The 16,830-nt window shown below is 38.9% G+C and overlaps 1 pseudogene; it reads left to right on the forward strand.

Moving 5' to 3' along the window:
* The first annotated feature begins 1,697 nt into the window (after positions 1 to 1,697).
* LOC144425084 (uncharacterized) overlaps positions 1,698 to 16,830 on the forward strand; it is an 80,023-nt pseudogene continuing 64,890 nt past the window's right edge.

The raw sequence follows: 16,830 nt of genomic DNA on the forward strand, positions 1-16,830 counted from the left end.
TCATTGAGACTTCGGTGCCAAAACGACAGCCTGCCCGTTTTCCCTCATCGACCAATAGTCGGATCAGTAGGTATGTGTGTGAATGTGACGATGGTCGGCGTCGAAACGATTTGTCGGTCGGTCGTATTGGTCGCTTTGTGTGTGAGTCAAGCTTTAGACTGGCAGTTGCCAAACTGTATTGAAAGCATTGATGGAAATCACGTTGTGATACAAGCTTCTGTAAATACTGGTTCATGTTTTTTACGTATAAACTTGCAGCTTCAGATGCAAAATATAGGTATATATTCGTGGACAAAACTTGCATATGGTTCATTAGACCTGCAAAACAACACCTTGTTGGAAGAGATTATGGAGCCACTACTATATGTTTGTGTCTCCAAATGTCGGCGCTTATGCTGCGACTGGTATGTGACAATGCACTGCTACTCGTGGTTTGCACCACATCGGGTGTGCTGCGCTGCAATTGTGTGTAAAGCGGGCTCTTGCTGTTGCACGTCAACTTGTGCAACACATAAAACAATCGTCTCGTACTTTGAATGAACTGGGAACATCGTATGAGGACACACGATCTATTGATAAACTACATTTGATTTGATAATGGATTGTCTTACTGGGACTCCACGTACGACATGATTGAAAGACTGTGTGTTTACCAACGGTCCATAAGACAATATCTGTCAACCATTCATCGCGATCGGGTTGCCAAATTAGAACTTCGTGGCGCTCATTGGCTGGTAATTTAGAAGCTTGTCGAGTTACTAGCCTATATAAATACCCCAACCAAGTTCGTCCAGTGAGACGAATATTTTTTCCTGTCCTCAGTATAGCCAATAGTTAGAGAGTTTGTGCAATAAATATCGAGAAATATTGATAGTGATGGAGCCTTTGAGGGTAACTTCAACATTAATATAATCTCATCATTGAGAGAAAGGTTCTACCGATTTGCTTAATTTCTCTTTTCCGTGGCCCCAAATGTGTTTTTGGAAACTGCCTATCTCGATCCTTGATACAAAAAAAAATATTTTCCAAAGAGAGACAAATCTCTCCAAGAGGGCCAGTTTGAGAGAAATGTCAGAATTTCCACGTCTAGAAGAACGCCCCACAGAAAAGTCAGACTCCCCAACCCGTTTCAATTTTGGATCTTATATTTTCCACACCAACAGTGACCATCGAGGACGAAACTCGGACTGACGAAATAGCATGGTACCAACGACAGAAAACGTCAGAGGTGGGAGAATAAAGGTCACTGCGTTTCGCCTTTAAAAGCAAGCAAGAGACTATCTTGATATTCCATTCCAGGGTACATCAACTCATTCTGAGCGTTCAGTTCCCAGTAATGGCCTCATTGCATCCTAGTTGCGCTCTCGACTAACTGGTTCACAATTCTTCTTCGCAGCAATGCAAAGCTATAGTCCAGGCCTGCACAACATACGTCCCGCAAAGCCTTTTATTGCGGCCCTCGAACTGGTTTCATGTGATATTATCAAAGCTAAAGAAATTCGCTTTTTAGCAATATGTGTTTTGAGTGTCTTATACAATTGTGTAAATGTGCGTAAAACCGGAATCTACGGTGCGTGCGTGTTTGACCAGGGAATCTCGATTAGTCCATTGTAATGAACAATTGGTGGTTTGACGAGCATTTTTGTTTATTTAACAGCAGTTAGTTTGTTGTGTAGCTAGCATACCGCAGTGTTGCAATGACTGAAAACAAGAAAAGAAAGATTGAAACTGCGGGAAGAGTGTTCAACTCAGATTGGACAAATAAATACTTATTTACAGTAGTAAACTCGAAAATACTGTGTTTAGTTTGCCGAGACGTGGTTTCAGTTCCAAAAGAATATAATCTCAGACGCCATTTTGAAACCAATCACCCGAACCTCGCTGAACTAACTGCAAATGAAAAGAGACTTAAAGCAGAAAGTTTACGTACCGATCTTCGCTCTGAACAATTTGTTTTTAAACTTCCAAACAATGATAGTGCTACCAACCCCGTGTAACTCCGGAAATTTCTCCCGATGTCGAATTCGCCGACACGCTTGACTTGGTGCTGACAGATTATTATTGCTTCGAAAATCATCGTGCGACTTCCTGCGTTTTTCTGTGTTCTGACTAGAAATGTACCGATACCACTTTTTTCACCGATACCGATACCAACGAAAAGGACCCGATACCGATACGCCGATATTCAAAATTGCCGATATTACCGATATTCTAATAATATGTAACAACATCAATGTGTATATATGTACATAATGCTCTCTGGCTTACGAGACGATTGGGATAAAATACCTGTATGGATACAGTATTTACAGTGAATAATATTTCAACTTGAAAGTCGGATATCTCAGAACACGGGAACGTGTCAACACTGCTAACGGTTTATTAAAATACTTGAATTAATTGCATTCCAAAAGTGTACGTATACAGAGATAGGGGTCAATTCGGCTAATTATAGTAAAATGTAATAAACGACGTAAAAATACCATCATAGATAAATTTGATAATAATTTGAATTTAAAAACATTAAGAGCTAAAAGCGGCAATAAAACGTCATAATATCCGTTTATGCTTCCTGGTCGCAAGGATAGGGGACCCCGCCCTCGTTAGGGTTTGTGGCACCGCCCGTAATGTGCTAATTTGGGCACCGTGATGGGTACATCCGAAGTATGTCAACCAAGATGGCGGACACCGGAACGTGGTATGTGTACCATAATTTTATTCCAATTTTAGTTCTATCACGATTTCGGGGACTAGCCAAGTAACTCCCGTAGTATTTGTACTTAAAATTATGGCCCAACCCTAGCCTGGTACACATACTACGTACCGGTGTTCGTCATCTTGGTTCACATACTTTGGGAGTATCACGTGACGCGCTGCGTTCGCTCCGACTCCCTAATTTTTATACCACACTGACAATCATTAAATTCTGACTACAACAAAAACTACACTGCCTTTCAAAAAAGGCCATTTTTATTTATTATATCACAACAACGAATTGACATCTTTCTTTCAAGATACTTTAATATTGAAATTCAAAATATCTCAGATTATGATTTAAAAACATTAGCTCCTCAGCAGTATCAGGTGATAGTCTGTTTCGATGAGGCGTATAAATATTTCGGCCAATGCTAAATAGTCTTTCACTTTCGACAGAAGATGGTGAACAGGAAAGATATTTGCTTGCCAGAGAACTCAAGCAAGGAAATATCAATTTATTTTGTTTCCACCAGTATATGGGATTCTCGTCTTTTTCGATTTGGCGACATGAAACATATCTCTCAATCTCTGAGAATAATGTCAAAGATTCGCTTCTAGACGATTTCTTATTAGTGGCATGATCCTCGTCCAAGATTGGTTCAGTTTCCATCACAAGACGATCATAACATTTTTTGAAATCCAAATCACTAAAGTCGTCTTCACGCGGAGCCAAGTTACCGTTATCACTTCCCGACTCCGTCCCACTTGAGCTTGGGCATGATGTTTCACTTTCGCCTGTATGAATTGCAGCGTCTAATTTGCGTTTCTCGAGCGTCTCCAACAATCTTTGGCGGATGGTACCTCGATGAAACTTCGAAGTTTCGATAAGGCGTTCCGCCCCAAAAAGGACGTCTTTATGCCTTGGGTCCAAGAATGTTGCGAGAATACAATTGTAGCTATCCATGTACTTTTGAAATCTTAGTTTTGCCGAAGTTTTGAATGAAGTCAGTGTCCCACCAAGACCATGAAATCTCGGTCCAGAAATTGCTACATCCAACAAGTGCATGATATATTTAACCTGTGGAATTATTTCTGATATCGTACTTGAACGAGCACTCCGTCGAACAGTAACTTTGTGGAATATTTCCAGGAGTTTCACTAATTTACCCATTAGATTCCACTTATTAGCATCGATTGTTGGTAAGTTAGGAGTATCGAGCACATAATTTGCAATAGCGACCTTTTGCTCAAACATTCGCTCCAACATGAGGTAGATACTATTCCACCTTGTCGGAACGCTGTTGAGGAGCTTATGCTGCGGCAAGCCATGCTGCTTTTGAAGTTTGGTGAGTTTGTTATTAGCCAGCGCTGAATGACTGAAGTGACTAACGATTCTTTTGCATTGTTCAAGCAATTCTTTAATTACATCTTGCTCCAAAATAGAATCCTTAAGGACTAGTTGGAGCGTATGCAGGAAACAAGGCAGAGCATCATAGCCCGTGTCCGCTATACCTCTCACCATATTTGATCCGTTGTCTCGCGCAAACACGTGAACTTTATAGCTGGGAATGTGGAATTCATGTAATACCTGATAGATAATATTTGTGATATTTGCAGAAGTGTGAGAATCCCGAAAATGAATTGTGCGTAGCACAATGACGTTATCTTGGAAATGTTCATTGATCGTATGTGCAGTAATGCTTAGAAATGGCGTGTTGTTTATACTTGTCCATATATCGCTGGTAAAACTTATATTTTCTGCATGCTGGATGATCATTTGAACTTTCTCTCGAACAGATTTATAGATTGACGGAATCACAGTTTCAGAAAAATATTTGCGACTAGGGATATTGTACCTGGGTTTTATATGGCCCATTAAACGTTTAAAGCCCACGTCTTCAACTATCGAGAACGGCTGACAGTCCGTTGCTATCATTTCTACAATTAGTCGGTGTAAAACCTTGGCTTCAGAGCTGTTTATGTCCCACAATTTCGATCTTGAAAAAGCTTCTTCTACGCTGAGCTGTGATTTACGATCGCGGTTTGCTTCTCCTGATTCCGACTGAAATCGTTTAAAGTACGTCTCAACACTCGTACCTGTGTGCCTTTTGGCCTCTTCCTCTCGAATTCTTCTCTTTTCTGCCTCGAAATCTTTTGGGTGGTAAATTTCAAGGTGCTTTTTCAAATGTGAGGTGGTAAACGATTTTGAGGATTTCCCGCCTCTGGACACAATGCCACCACACAGCTCGCATTTAACCTTACATTCATCTTCTTTTTCAACTTCAAAGAATTTCCATACCACACTACGCGATGGACCAGCCATTTTCGCCAATCACTCAGGACAAATGCCGTTGAACCAGGAGAGCGGCGAGTAGACAGGTTTTAGCAGGCACGGGCAGATTCGTTTTACTGATTCAAACATCACATTATGACGTAACAAAACAAATCGACCAAGCGTCAAAACATTCGAGGTGCACAGATAGACAGGCCATAAATACTATTTTGATGATGTTTCAATTACCCATGTTAATAAATCATTACTGGCGAAGTTCATATTTGGGTTATGCTTGAAGTGACCCCTTGCGGCGAGCCGCCTGTAAGTGGGTTTGCAGAAGCCGAAAATATTATATATATGATTTCAGCTCCCAAGAACCGTAAACTAACTTGTACCTCAAAACATTCTACATGAGATCCGAGAGCTGAATATATCGGTATATTTTTAACCGATACCGATACATCACCGATACCCGATACATCTCTAGTTCTGACGGCGTTGTCTTGCGTCAAGATTAAGTGAGTGACTTATAAATATTCGAGTTAGTTGTGCACATGGATTATTACACGATATACTTGACTATAGAACTGATAGAATGCAGATTACAAAACAAAATAGAGAAACAATCATTTGAGTGGGAAGGCCATAGGACCGGTTCAGCACTCGAAAGCACATTGACAGTAAGATTTTAAATTCACTTTAAAGCTCCCATGAGTAGATGTAGTCTAGTAGAGAGCCGCTTTGTGCTACTATTGTTCAGCATAAAAAAAAGAGTAAGTTGTAAATGTTCTTATAGGTACCCAATACAGTAATTTTTGTCAAGGAATGTAAATTTTGATAAGAGATGTGTATTTTCGGATCATAAAAAAGTTGCAGTGTGAGAATTTATGCTGTTTGATCAAACCACCTTTTTGATCCGGACTTAAACCGCCGATCCAAAGTTAAACTCCGATTCGAGGTTAAACCACCTTTTTGATCCGGACTTAAACCGCCGATCCAAAGTTAAACTCCGATTCGAGGTTAAACTACCCTTTTGATCTCCACCCTAAGACGTGGAATTCATGGACATGGTAAACCACATGGCTGAAGTATTGAAAAATCATAGAGGCTTCAGACTTCTAGGCTGGTACAGCCCTGAAGTTAAAAAAGACGATGTAGTGACAGAAAAATTCAATTTACACATTAGCAAGGTGAAAATAAATGGTGACGCCCTACAAAGGCCTGAATTTGAGCCCGACAATGAAGCTGGACATGTTTTGGATAAGCAGCGGATGACGATGACGTATAATACTATGTAACAAATTGAACATTTGTACTTACAAATAGTATATAGATTTTTAAATACATTGGGATAGTTGTATTTTTGCAAACTACATAAAATGGGTTACAAACGCAAACGAATGTGCAGTTACTGCGATGACACTATCCATAATGCTTGAACTTGCAAGATTACGAAACTTTTTGGACAAGACCAAAACGTTGAAAAAATATGTGATGAACATCCTTTGTGTAAGTAACATCTTTTTTTAATTGAATAACGAGTTGAATTGTTGGAAGAATTTCTCTTATTTAAATGTGACCGTAGTGTATTCAGGCGGGCAAGTCAAGAGGCAATGCAGCGTTCCAGATAGAAATGAGCAATGATAAGCCGTACATCTAAAACCGTAAGTCGCAGTCGTGTATTACAAATTATTTTCATTGAACAAGGTTCCGTTTACAATAACTTTTTTTCGTTCAGTTGAAAAAGTTCACAGACGATTCAACACAGAATGTTGAAGAAAGCAGAGAGCGTTGCAGAGACACCGCAAAACTCAAATTGTAAGTAATAACTTTTATAACTAGCAGTAGAGATTGCCCGAGGCTAAACCCCAAGCCTTCCCTGATGCCTTTGCCCTAGCGGGTCCGTAGGTGTATAATGCATGGATGCTGTAGCAGGAATAAACACGACCATACTATGTAATTCAAGAGTCCCGCTGCCTACTGATAAAAAAGTATTTCTGTAACGTTTCGTCCGACCGTCGTATTTAAAAAGTACGATTGCTTTTTTCTCTTGTCATTGTTGTAAACTGCTCGTCTGAGGAAGTCTGATTTTGGTCAGACAAAATGTTACAGGAATACATTTGCGTTAGTATGCAACAGGACTCTCGAATTACATAGTAGACTAATTTTTATGTTCGGTAATGCTCGAATGATAAAGAATGAACTCAAGATGAAATTTCGGAACATCTGGAGTTTGATGGCTGCTTGAGGTTTGTAAGCTTAACAACCTGTTTATTCACAATGGCGGTGGTGATTGCACTTATTTTATCTATCATTGAAGGGTTGAAAGCCACAAATAGTCGATGGAAAGTTTCAAGATGTCGTGAGTTGCGATGTGCATTTGGGCGAGCACTGATTTTCGGTCCGTATTTTATGCTACACGCTTCAAAAATAGTGAAGATGATAGTAATTCTGGAAGAGCCCAAAATTTCAATGACTTTGCGTCTTTGACAATGCATGGTGAAAAATGGGCTCAAAGTATCTGCTTTTGTGCAGTTGCCGCACTTGTTCCAATAACTTTACGCATTTGGAGAAATTTGTGATAGGATTTTCTTTCGTGGACAATACCCAACCGTTGTTAATTATTACTTGCTACATGTCATTGAACAGGAACTATGTTGCACTGTTGCCCATAATCACGCCAATTGATTGTCGAACGTGATCCCGCCGCAAGTGAACGTGAAGGCTGGAAACATCTCAGCAAACAATGATCATCTACCCGTATGGAAACAGAAGGGTTATAAAATATACCCTTCAGCGGCTGTTGAAACCAAGACATTCAAACTCAAAGACGAAAGATAGAGGCATGGCCCTTCTGGATTAACTTGGCTACATGAGGTTTGCCAACTAAATGACTTGTATTTCCATGATGCAGGATGCGGCGGTGACTGCGTCTATCTACCTATTATTGAAGGCTGAAATCTGCAAATTACCAAAGTTGTGCCGCCAATTGAGACGTGCAGTCAATCAATCACAAGTTGCTTCATCTGTCATGGAATCGTCTATAAATAGTGGTGGTGGTCTTTCGTTCTCGGAGTTTGAAGAGAGGCAGTGGAAATTCTTCAACAAACTGCGACAACTTCCAGAAGTTCGATAATATTGCCATGTACCAGATATGGATAATGGTTGCTGGATTATTAAGAGACTGGTTGCTGGATTATTAAGAGACGAAACAATGAAAATGGCAAAGAAAATATTCGAACCAGACGAAAGTAGTAATTGATGAAACAGAAGTTTTCAAGTAACGTAAGGTTGTAAAAACATTCATCAGAGAATATAGAAAATATTTTAAAACAAACCACTCATTGAAGCACAAATAACTTATGATGATAAACTTCTCCATTACAGACAAAAGCACAACTGGTGAGATGGAAAAAGCTTCTGAATTTTTACGACGGCTACCAAAGAAATTCTGCTCTAAACAGATAAATTTCAATCAGGAGACCTTGGCGTAATTACTCCGTACTGAGACGTGCAGTGGCACAGTAACTGCTTCCAGACGCGCTATTCCATTCATCTATTTTCGGATTCCGGATGAAAAAGCGTATATAAGTGATCTTGTGAGGGCACAAAATTCTGATGAGTTTGTATCGTTTACAAGAAGTGGGGAAGAATTGGTGATAAATATTTCTTATATACAGTCGCTGAACGGTGGTTGCTATGTTCTTAGAGGCGGAGACGTAAAAAATGGGGACAAGACAACAAGATTTTTTACAACAATTTGTGGCAAAAAGTGGATCACCTGCTGTTTGTTTCGCTTGCTTATCCAGAGGGTCAGTTTTGTTGCCAACTACATTTTAAGATCTGAAAAACAAGGCTCCAATAAGAGCCATTCCACAAAAGTTCATGAGGCGCGATGCTGATTTAAAGATGCTCTGGTTTAAAGATATAATTGGGATTAGAATACGCGACCATGACTCGCCTACGGCAGCGCACCATACAAGCCTCCATTACCACTTTGATCTGATGGTGAAGAACTGTTTGAACGGTAATTCATTTGCAATGGTTGCTAAAAGAGGGTTGGAACATTTGGCAAAAAAGCACACTTTGCACTTTATGCCGCAAGATGTTGCACTACCATACGGTGATTATGAATTGTCACTCAGCCTCTGGGGACTTGCTGCACCAACCAAATTGCATCCATGGAAGTATTGGATGACTAACATGTAATGAATATGTATGTCACCAGAGGTCGGATGCATCATTGAAGCCATGAAAATGATGTGTGATAAACCTGAAGACTATACACGTATTTATAACGCCAATATTTGAATATCCAATCGTTTATGGTTACTCTTCGCATCCTCTTTTCTGAACTATATGATGAGAAGCCCTGAGCAAGTCATGGGACCAATAGAACATATCTTCTCCCGATTAGAGTTTCAGTCACATAAGTCGTCTGGTGAGAATGCACGTGTTCATATTGGTGTTTCTCTATTCCCAGAGTCGATTGTGGAAACTTTACGTCGAATTTCTTGCAACTCCGATACTGTTTTTTAATGATTAAAGTTTTGGGGTAGACTACAAATCTCTTCTTTCTGAAGGAACAGTCAAAGATTTTTTCAAATATTAAGAGTTAAAGAAGTTGTATACGGTACTGTCAACGCACAACCGCAACAGAGCCGGAGAACGTTGTAAAAGAAGAAGTAATGATGAAGATTCTTTCATTTGCCGAGTTCCAAGACATCTTAACAGGCACGACCACCACTTTCAAATGAAACAAGATATGTACCTAGAAGATATGCTAAACAGAGTGCTAAAAATAAAGGCAACAGCAAGGTGATGGCGATGGAACAGTCAAAGAGACATTGACAATGACAGATCCCAGACTTCAAGGAGGACGGCACCACTACTCAACGAGGAATCCGCCTGGTAGTACATACTTACCCACTATACCTTTAGTCCAATGTACGTTGCGGTATTTTTTCAACGCGGCTGCATACTTGTTAAAGTATTCTTATGGTGAAGAATCGCATGGGGGTGAGAAACAATTTATATGGACTAGAGTCCGCGATGTGGTTTTAGAGCTCGACTGTGAAAACTCCTATTTGAAGATAAGTGGGGCAGAAAAATTAAAATGTGAACAAAAAAAATTTTCGTGTAACGGAAATTGGGTTTTACTTTTTTGTGTAACGAAAATTGGGTTTTACTAAATTGTAATTTTCCATAGACGTGGATATGGATATTTTTAGCAGCGCCTCGTCGCCCATAATAGAATTATGTATACAGCAAAAGAGAGTTCTTGAAATACATGTACTAAACCTTATAAAGGCTTTGGCAGTTTTGCTGATTCTTCGTGTGTTCATTGTTAGTGTATGATTTTTTCTGCGGAAAAATTAAAATATACTTATAGAATGAGAAATCGCACCGAAGCGCTGTATGCAACTTTATTGAATGCAGATATGCGCAATTTGCCAGCTGTTGAAGATGTTATAGGATCAAATAAAATCCCGTAACTGGATGTTACCCCAAGGCAGTGACAACGAACGTTCATGCTCTTTCATACCAGTCGTAGAAAGTAAATATCCTAACACTGTTTTGAAGTTCACAGTAAGATTTTGTCAATCATAGAATCCCACCAGTTGTTGGTCTCCCAGGAACTGGAAAATCGTTTTTAGTGCTGCTAGTTCGCCTTCATCGTTCTTGCCTCTGAATATCGAGTCAATGTCTTATCTTTAACGTCTGAGAGAGCTAGGGCTGTGTCCCAATACACCTGCCATTTCCTTTGCAAGTAAACTCAGTGCATCATGGTTCCCCTGAAAGAATCCAACCAAATCTTATTGGCGCCCTTCGAATAGATGGAACAAGAATAGTGTTGCTTCAACGAACGTATATTTTTATCTTTGAGACCCATGCCAACTTTCACCACCAGATAGTTCGTTTTTGAACTTCTATTCACCTCATGACATCGTTTGAAGTTTTTTCGTTGCGCCACTACGAACGTGCGGCGGCTGATAATGCTTCACAAGGAATATTTGCAATTCTCAGGAAAGCGTCGTTGAAAAAGGAGGATATTGAGAATTGCGTCAACACTATTAAAAACAGTTGCAATTTTTGACTGATTGAAGCGACGTTCCTGCAAGCCCGTGTTGTCTGAACGCGAAAAGCTGAGCACTTATTGTAGAATATTGAGAATTGCGTCCAACACCATTGAAAAAGTTGCAATTTTTGACGGATTGGAGCGACGTTCCTGCAAGCCCGTGTTGTCTGAACGCGAAAAGCTGAGCAATAAGTTGTGACACAGTTTCTTTAGGATAAACTCAGAAATTGTTGTTGCACACTTTTTAGCACAAAACGAGATATACAGCGGTAAGAGTTGGGAAGCGGCATCACCCAAACGGTCCAAAACAATTAGCAGAGATGTTTTGGAACCGATGGATTTGAACGGGGTAGTACTGCGTCTAACATACAATAACATGGCAGGAGCTATAAAGTTCTCACAGGGTCAACTACGTATTGTAATAACAATCCTTCGGACTGGCATGATATACGCGCCGCTATATTTGTATGTCTCATACCACCAGAACAACGGCATTTTAAGAAAAGCGATGAATCTTGGCCTAAATGAATGTTCTTCGGAAGCACAATAATGAGTTACTTGTGTCTGGCGTTGGCACATATAGCAGGCGATTTCAGTTCCCTTTAAAACATTACAAAGCTAACGCGATTCATCGTATAATGTGTGAAACATGCAGTGTTGTGGCAACAGAGTTAAATAATGAAGACCAATCAAAAAGACATCTTCGTCTATGCTCGATGTCTATCGGAACTGCTCGCAACTTTTAGTTCTCTGATCTCGTGTAAATAAGTTAGGAAATCTTATTTCAAGTGCAACCCTAGTTCAGTTTGAGTCTGTTATAGATCTTTATTGATGAGAAGCAAGCAATGTTGTCACTCCCAACCCATCATCCTAATTAAAGTGTTCCAAACTTATTTATAGTGCACCTCTTAGTTAGGCGAGGATGAAGCTGTCATTCGAACATATTCATTCAAGTCGTCCGAGCTTATTTCCAGGGCAACCTCACCATAGTTCCTAACTCATGAGCATACTAAAAATGATATAAGCTAATGGTGAAATAGAAAAAGGAAGGTTGCGCGCGTTTTTTGTTTTTGTTACATCTTCGATAACGATGCCTTGGTAGTAATATAACGGCCGTTAAAAGTTATTCGGGTATGAAAATCTCAAAATGTAAGATGGAATTTCAAATGTAATTACCTATTTATATACAATAATACCGCTATTGGTTGGTCCGTTCGTTCAAAAACGTGCAAAATATCATAAAATAGATATTAAAAACTGTAGGTATGGATAGAATAAAACTCGCGCAAACCGACATGAAAATACCAACTGAACCGAATACTAAAACTGCGTTATTATTTTTAAGCAGGACTGAACCGCCAACAACAACGTGTTCCGGTAGAACAACTCGCCAGAAACGCCAGCATGATTACGCCCAATCAAAATAATATTATTACTTCAATCTTTCGCCCTTAAAATATAGGTAATCTGAAATCAACCTCAGTTACTAATAATGAAGTAGAATATGAATATAAGTGGCCAACAACAACTGGAAAAGTTTTTGAGGCTCATTTAGCTCAACTAAAATGTATTACGACCATATCAAAAGTATTATTTTGGGTATATTCTCAGGATTTCCCACTTGTAGTATTAATTCGGGATCTTGTACTGTATGTACGCAAACAATTATTTGGAAAAATTACCCTTTGACAGAATGTCCCGATTCAAAAATTTCAATTCGAAAATGGCATTGCATTATATTAAGACAGGTGAAATTTACAGATTAGACTTTCAGGAATTGGTAACTGGCATCCACCAGTAGGGCTCATGTGGTGGCTATGTGGAAACATGTTTTAGTACAAATCTATTTTGCACAAATATTGGATTTTCATTTAAAACGCACCAACGTAATTCATTGAGAGCTTCTGGGTTCGTCAATTCCCAATTGGGTTCAAGCACCCTTACTGGCTTTTTTCAGAAGAATACTGACAGAATAACTGAGGTAATTGTCGATTTATCGTCAGACATCAATTAATTACCTCAAGTGTCAACTGGAAAGTATTCCAACCCAAATATATAAAACTCTTAGCAAACAATATCCCGGACAAATCTTAAATGAGGTATTAGGCGGTAAATACACCGATGCCCCATCACGAGATGATGCAGAGACTATTATCTGTCTATGGGCCTCGTCGTGATGTTTTGACCGACGAGTCCCTAATCTCGTTCACTGGCAGAAGAGGCTTCCGACGATTTATTAGGTCTAAAAAAGCCCGTTTCGTAATGAAGTTTAGGTATTTGCCGAGTCAAAAACTGGCTACGTTTTTCGCATTCAACTATATACGGGCAAATTTGGTAGCTCTTCGCCAGAGGTGGACCTATCAACGAGGGTTGTAAACCAGCTAATAGCTTCCTTTGAGCACCAAAACTACCATCTCTACCTAAACAATTTATATTCTAGTCCAGCGTTGTTTTTTTCACTCATAGATGGAGTGTTAGCGTGCGGAACGATTAGGCTTTCCAAAAGAACTTGTATTGAAAACTATTTCGCGCGGCGGAAATCAAAGGGGTTCCTCCGACTGACGGGCGTCCGGGCAAATTCTTGCGCAGTCTTGGGTGGATACAAGGCTGTATATTTCTTATATCTACAATTCACGAACCAGAGTATCCTTTTGAATACACTAGTGGAAACCCCTTACTGCGGATTACAGTGCGCATATTGGTGGGGTCGACCTTTCCGACCAGATGCGGAAATGCCACAATATGACACGAAAGTCGAAAGCGTGGTGCAGACGTGTATTTTCATACCTTTCTGAAATATGCTTACACAACGCAAGAGTTGTGTGTGGATCCGCATCTGGTCGGAGATGGAACGGTGTACAATTTCGCCAGAACTAGTTAGTGAATTAGTTGGAAACATTAGAACAAGTAGGGATCCTCCCCGGAGATCGGAAGAATCCGCCGGGACTCCACGGTTACTAATCGGCCATCATTTGCCCAAACTGTCAATGCGCAACGGGTTTGCTTGTTCGTTCCAAACGCAATCAAATATGGTGCTAAGTACAGAAAAAGTACGAACAGTTTCGGGAAGCGCTACCATTTGCATTGAATGTGACGTACATCTCTGCGTAGCAACTGGTAAAAGTTGCTTCGAAGAGTATCATAAAAAAGTGGAATATTGGCGATAGATACTTCGTGTTACCTTTGTATATATTTATCTTATCCATTTTACTACAATGTTATTTTTATGTGTACAAATTTTTCACAAAGTGATGTATGTTCGTATGTATATTTGTCATTTTATTATAGTGTTATTTTATTATTATGAGTGCAAGTGTATCTAAGTGCATCTTATAGATATAAAACTACTTCGTGTTTATACTAGGGGAACTTGGATATTGTGTATTAAACTGCAGGTCCTTTCTCCTTGATTACTTTCTACTTCGGATCCGTATGTGGCACTCACCACAAGGATGCTTGAACGAGATTGTATCAAAGTGAGAGGTAAAAAACTTCTTGAAAGTATTTTGTATAAGAAAACGATCAATCTTTCGCCCGCAAAACGCAATGAAAGAATTCCGGACTGTTTTGTTGACTACGCGCAAAAGTGAGCCAGCTCGTGATAGACAAGCGTAGATTTTCCATTCAATAGACCACTGGGAAGTGAGTCGCACTGTGACCTTTGTGCGCAACCAAGCAAAATGTTCAAATATCATAGCAGAATTGCAGGCGGGAGTAAATTCCCATGCGCATAATTCGGAAAAATGTAAGTAAAAAAACAAAATAAAGATATTCTTATGTATCTGACTTGAAATAATAGTGGCGTCCAAGAAAAAATTTGAAGTGCGAATCATCAAGCAACAACTTATAAATATGAGTTGAAAACTACAACAATACAGCACGAGAAAGTACTTTGAAAAGAGATTGCCAAATGGAAATACCGAAGTACTTCGCAAGTTTAGTTTATACAGAAAGAATACCAACTTTTTTAACAACGTAAAATATAAATACGCTATATTGTACAACTTGGAATTTTTGAGAACAATTTAATATATCCATACAATATATCCGAAATACATTGCTGGAAATGATATAGTTGTATCAAATAGGCATATAATTAAATCATTTGGTATTACACTTTTTCAAACCATTTCGCCCAACTGGGGTGAGATATTATTATTTGATATCGATAAAGTTTTAAAAGTCTACACAATACAACTTGACTCGATGGGTACAAAATGTTAAAATTATACCTAATCCATTGATGAAAAAACCTATTTTTCATACATCGGCATAGCTGAAAAATCGTAAAAATACTTTTCAAATATCAGTCACATGGCTTTCCGCCCAAGTGGGGAGAGATTTTATTATTTGATAATACTAAGGTTCTAGTAGTCTACACAAAACAACTTGAGTCGAGGGGTACAAAATTTTGAAATTATGCGTAATCCATTTCTGAAAGGTGCCTATTTATCAAATATCGGCATAGGTCTAAAATCGTAAGTCACATCGCTTTCCGCCCAAGTGGGGAGAGATTTTTTTTATTTTATATTGATTAGGTTCTAAAAGTATACACAAAACAACTTGAGTCGAGGGGTACAAAATTTTAAATTATGCGTAATCCATTGCTGAAAAGTGCCTATTTCTCAAATAATGGCATAGGTAAAAAATCGTAAATATATACACTTTTCAAACGTTAGTCACATCGCTTTCCGCCCAAGTGGGGAGAGATTTTATTATTCGATATTGATAAGGTTCTAAAAGTCTACACATAAACAATTTGGGTCGATGGGTACAAAATTTCAAAATTATGCGTAATTTATTGCTGAAAAGTACACTGGTTAACATACCGATTGCTTAATTCTGTTAATAGTAAAAATTGCAACACATTATATGCATGATCTTACATTTCGGACCAAAATATATACACTAAAATGGTTAATAATTGGAACAACTGCTGGTTTAACTTAGTGCTCCAGGCATTCTCATTCATTATTTCTAAACTAAAGGTAGATGTTGAAGGGAATACTCACAGAAACAAGTTTGCGGAACACCTTTGTGGTATATTAAAAATTTTAATTGCACATAAAAACATTGGAATTGATTTTCTATATTTGGTTTTGAATGTCGCGTGCACAGAATTTACGTTGAAATTAGGCAAACATCAGGATGCAGCGGAATTTGCGGTATTGCTCATACAGCGAGGTATATTGGAACAGTTTGGCTTAACAACAAATTGTGTTTTCTTAATCTTCGAAGTGTAGTGTTTGTGATCATTCTGGGCAATTAATAAACGAAAAAATGTTTTTCCAAGTTCCCATTCAACAGGAAAATATAACTTCTATGCAAGACATAATAAACAATAAAATGAAACCCCAAAGCAATCAATGCAGAACATGCGGGGGCGCATCACATTATCAGAGCGAACTTGTATTTACTCCACTGCTGCTCACTTTTACTGTTATGAGAAATACAGGGTCAAGTAAATCAATGCAACCTATTGTTTTAGATGAGCATATTACCCTGTACGATAATTCATTGAAAACCACTAATACATACGAACTAATCAGCTGTGTTGTTCATTTGGGTCCCAGATTCGACAGTGGTCATTTTGTGACCTACACATTCACGTCAAGTTCCTCTGCTACATTATTTGATGATTCTAATATAAATGTCATTACTCGTGATAAGTGCAGCAGGTTAATTAAAGAAAACTGTGTCCTCTTATTTTATGCCAAAGTTTCATATAGTAATGCCGACGAGCAAACAAATTCTAATACGCCCGTTCAAATGAAAATAA

Source organism: Styela clava, chromosome 7 (assembly GCF_964204865.1).
Source record: "Styela clava chromosome 7, kaStyClav1.hap1.2, whole genome shotgun sequence".
Classification (NCBI taxonomy): Eukaryota; Metazoa; Chordata; class Ascidiacea; order Stolidobranchia; family Styelidae; genus Styela; species Styela clava.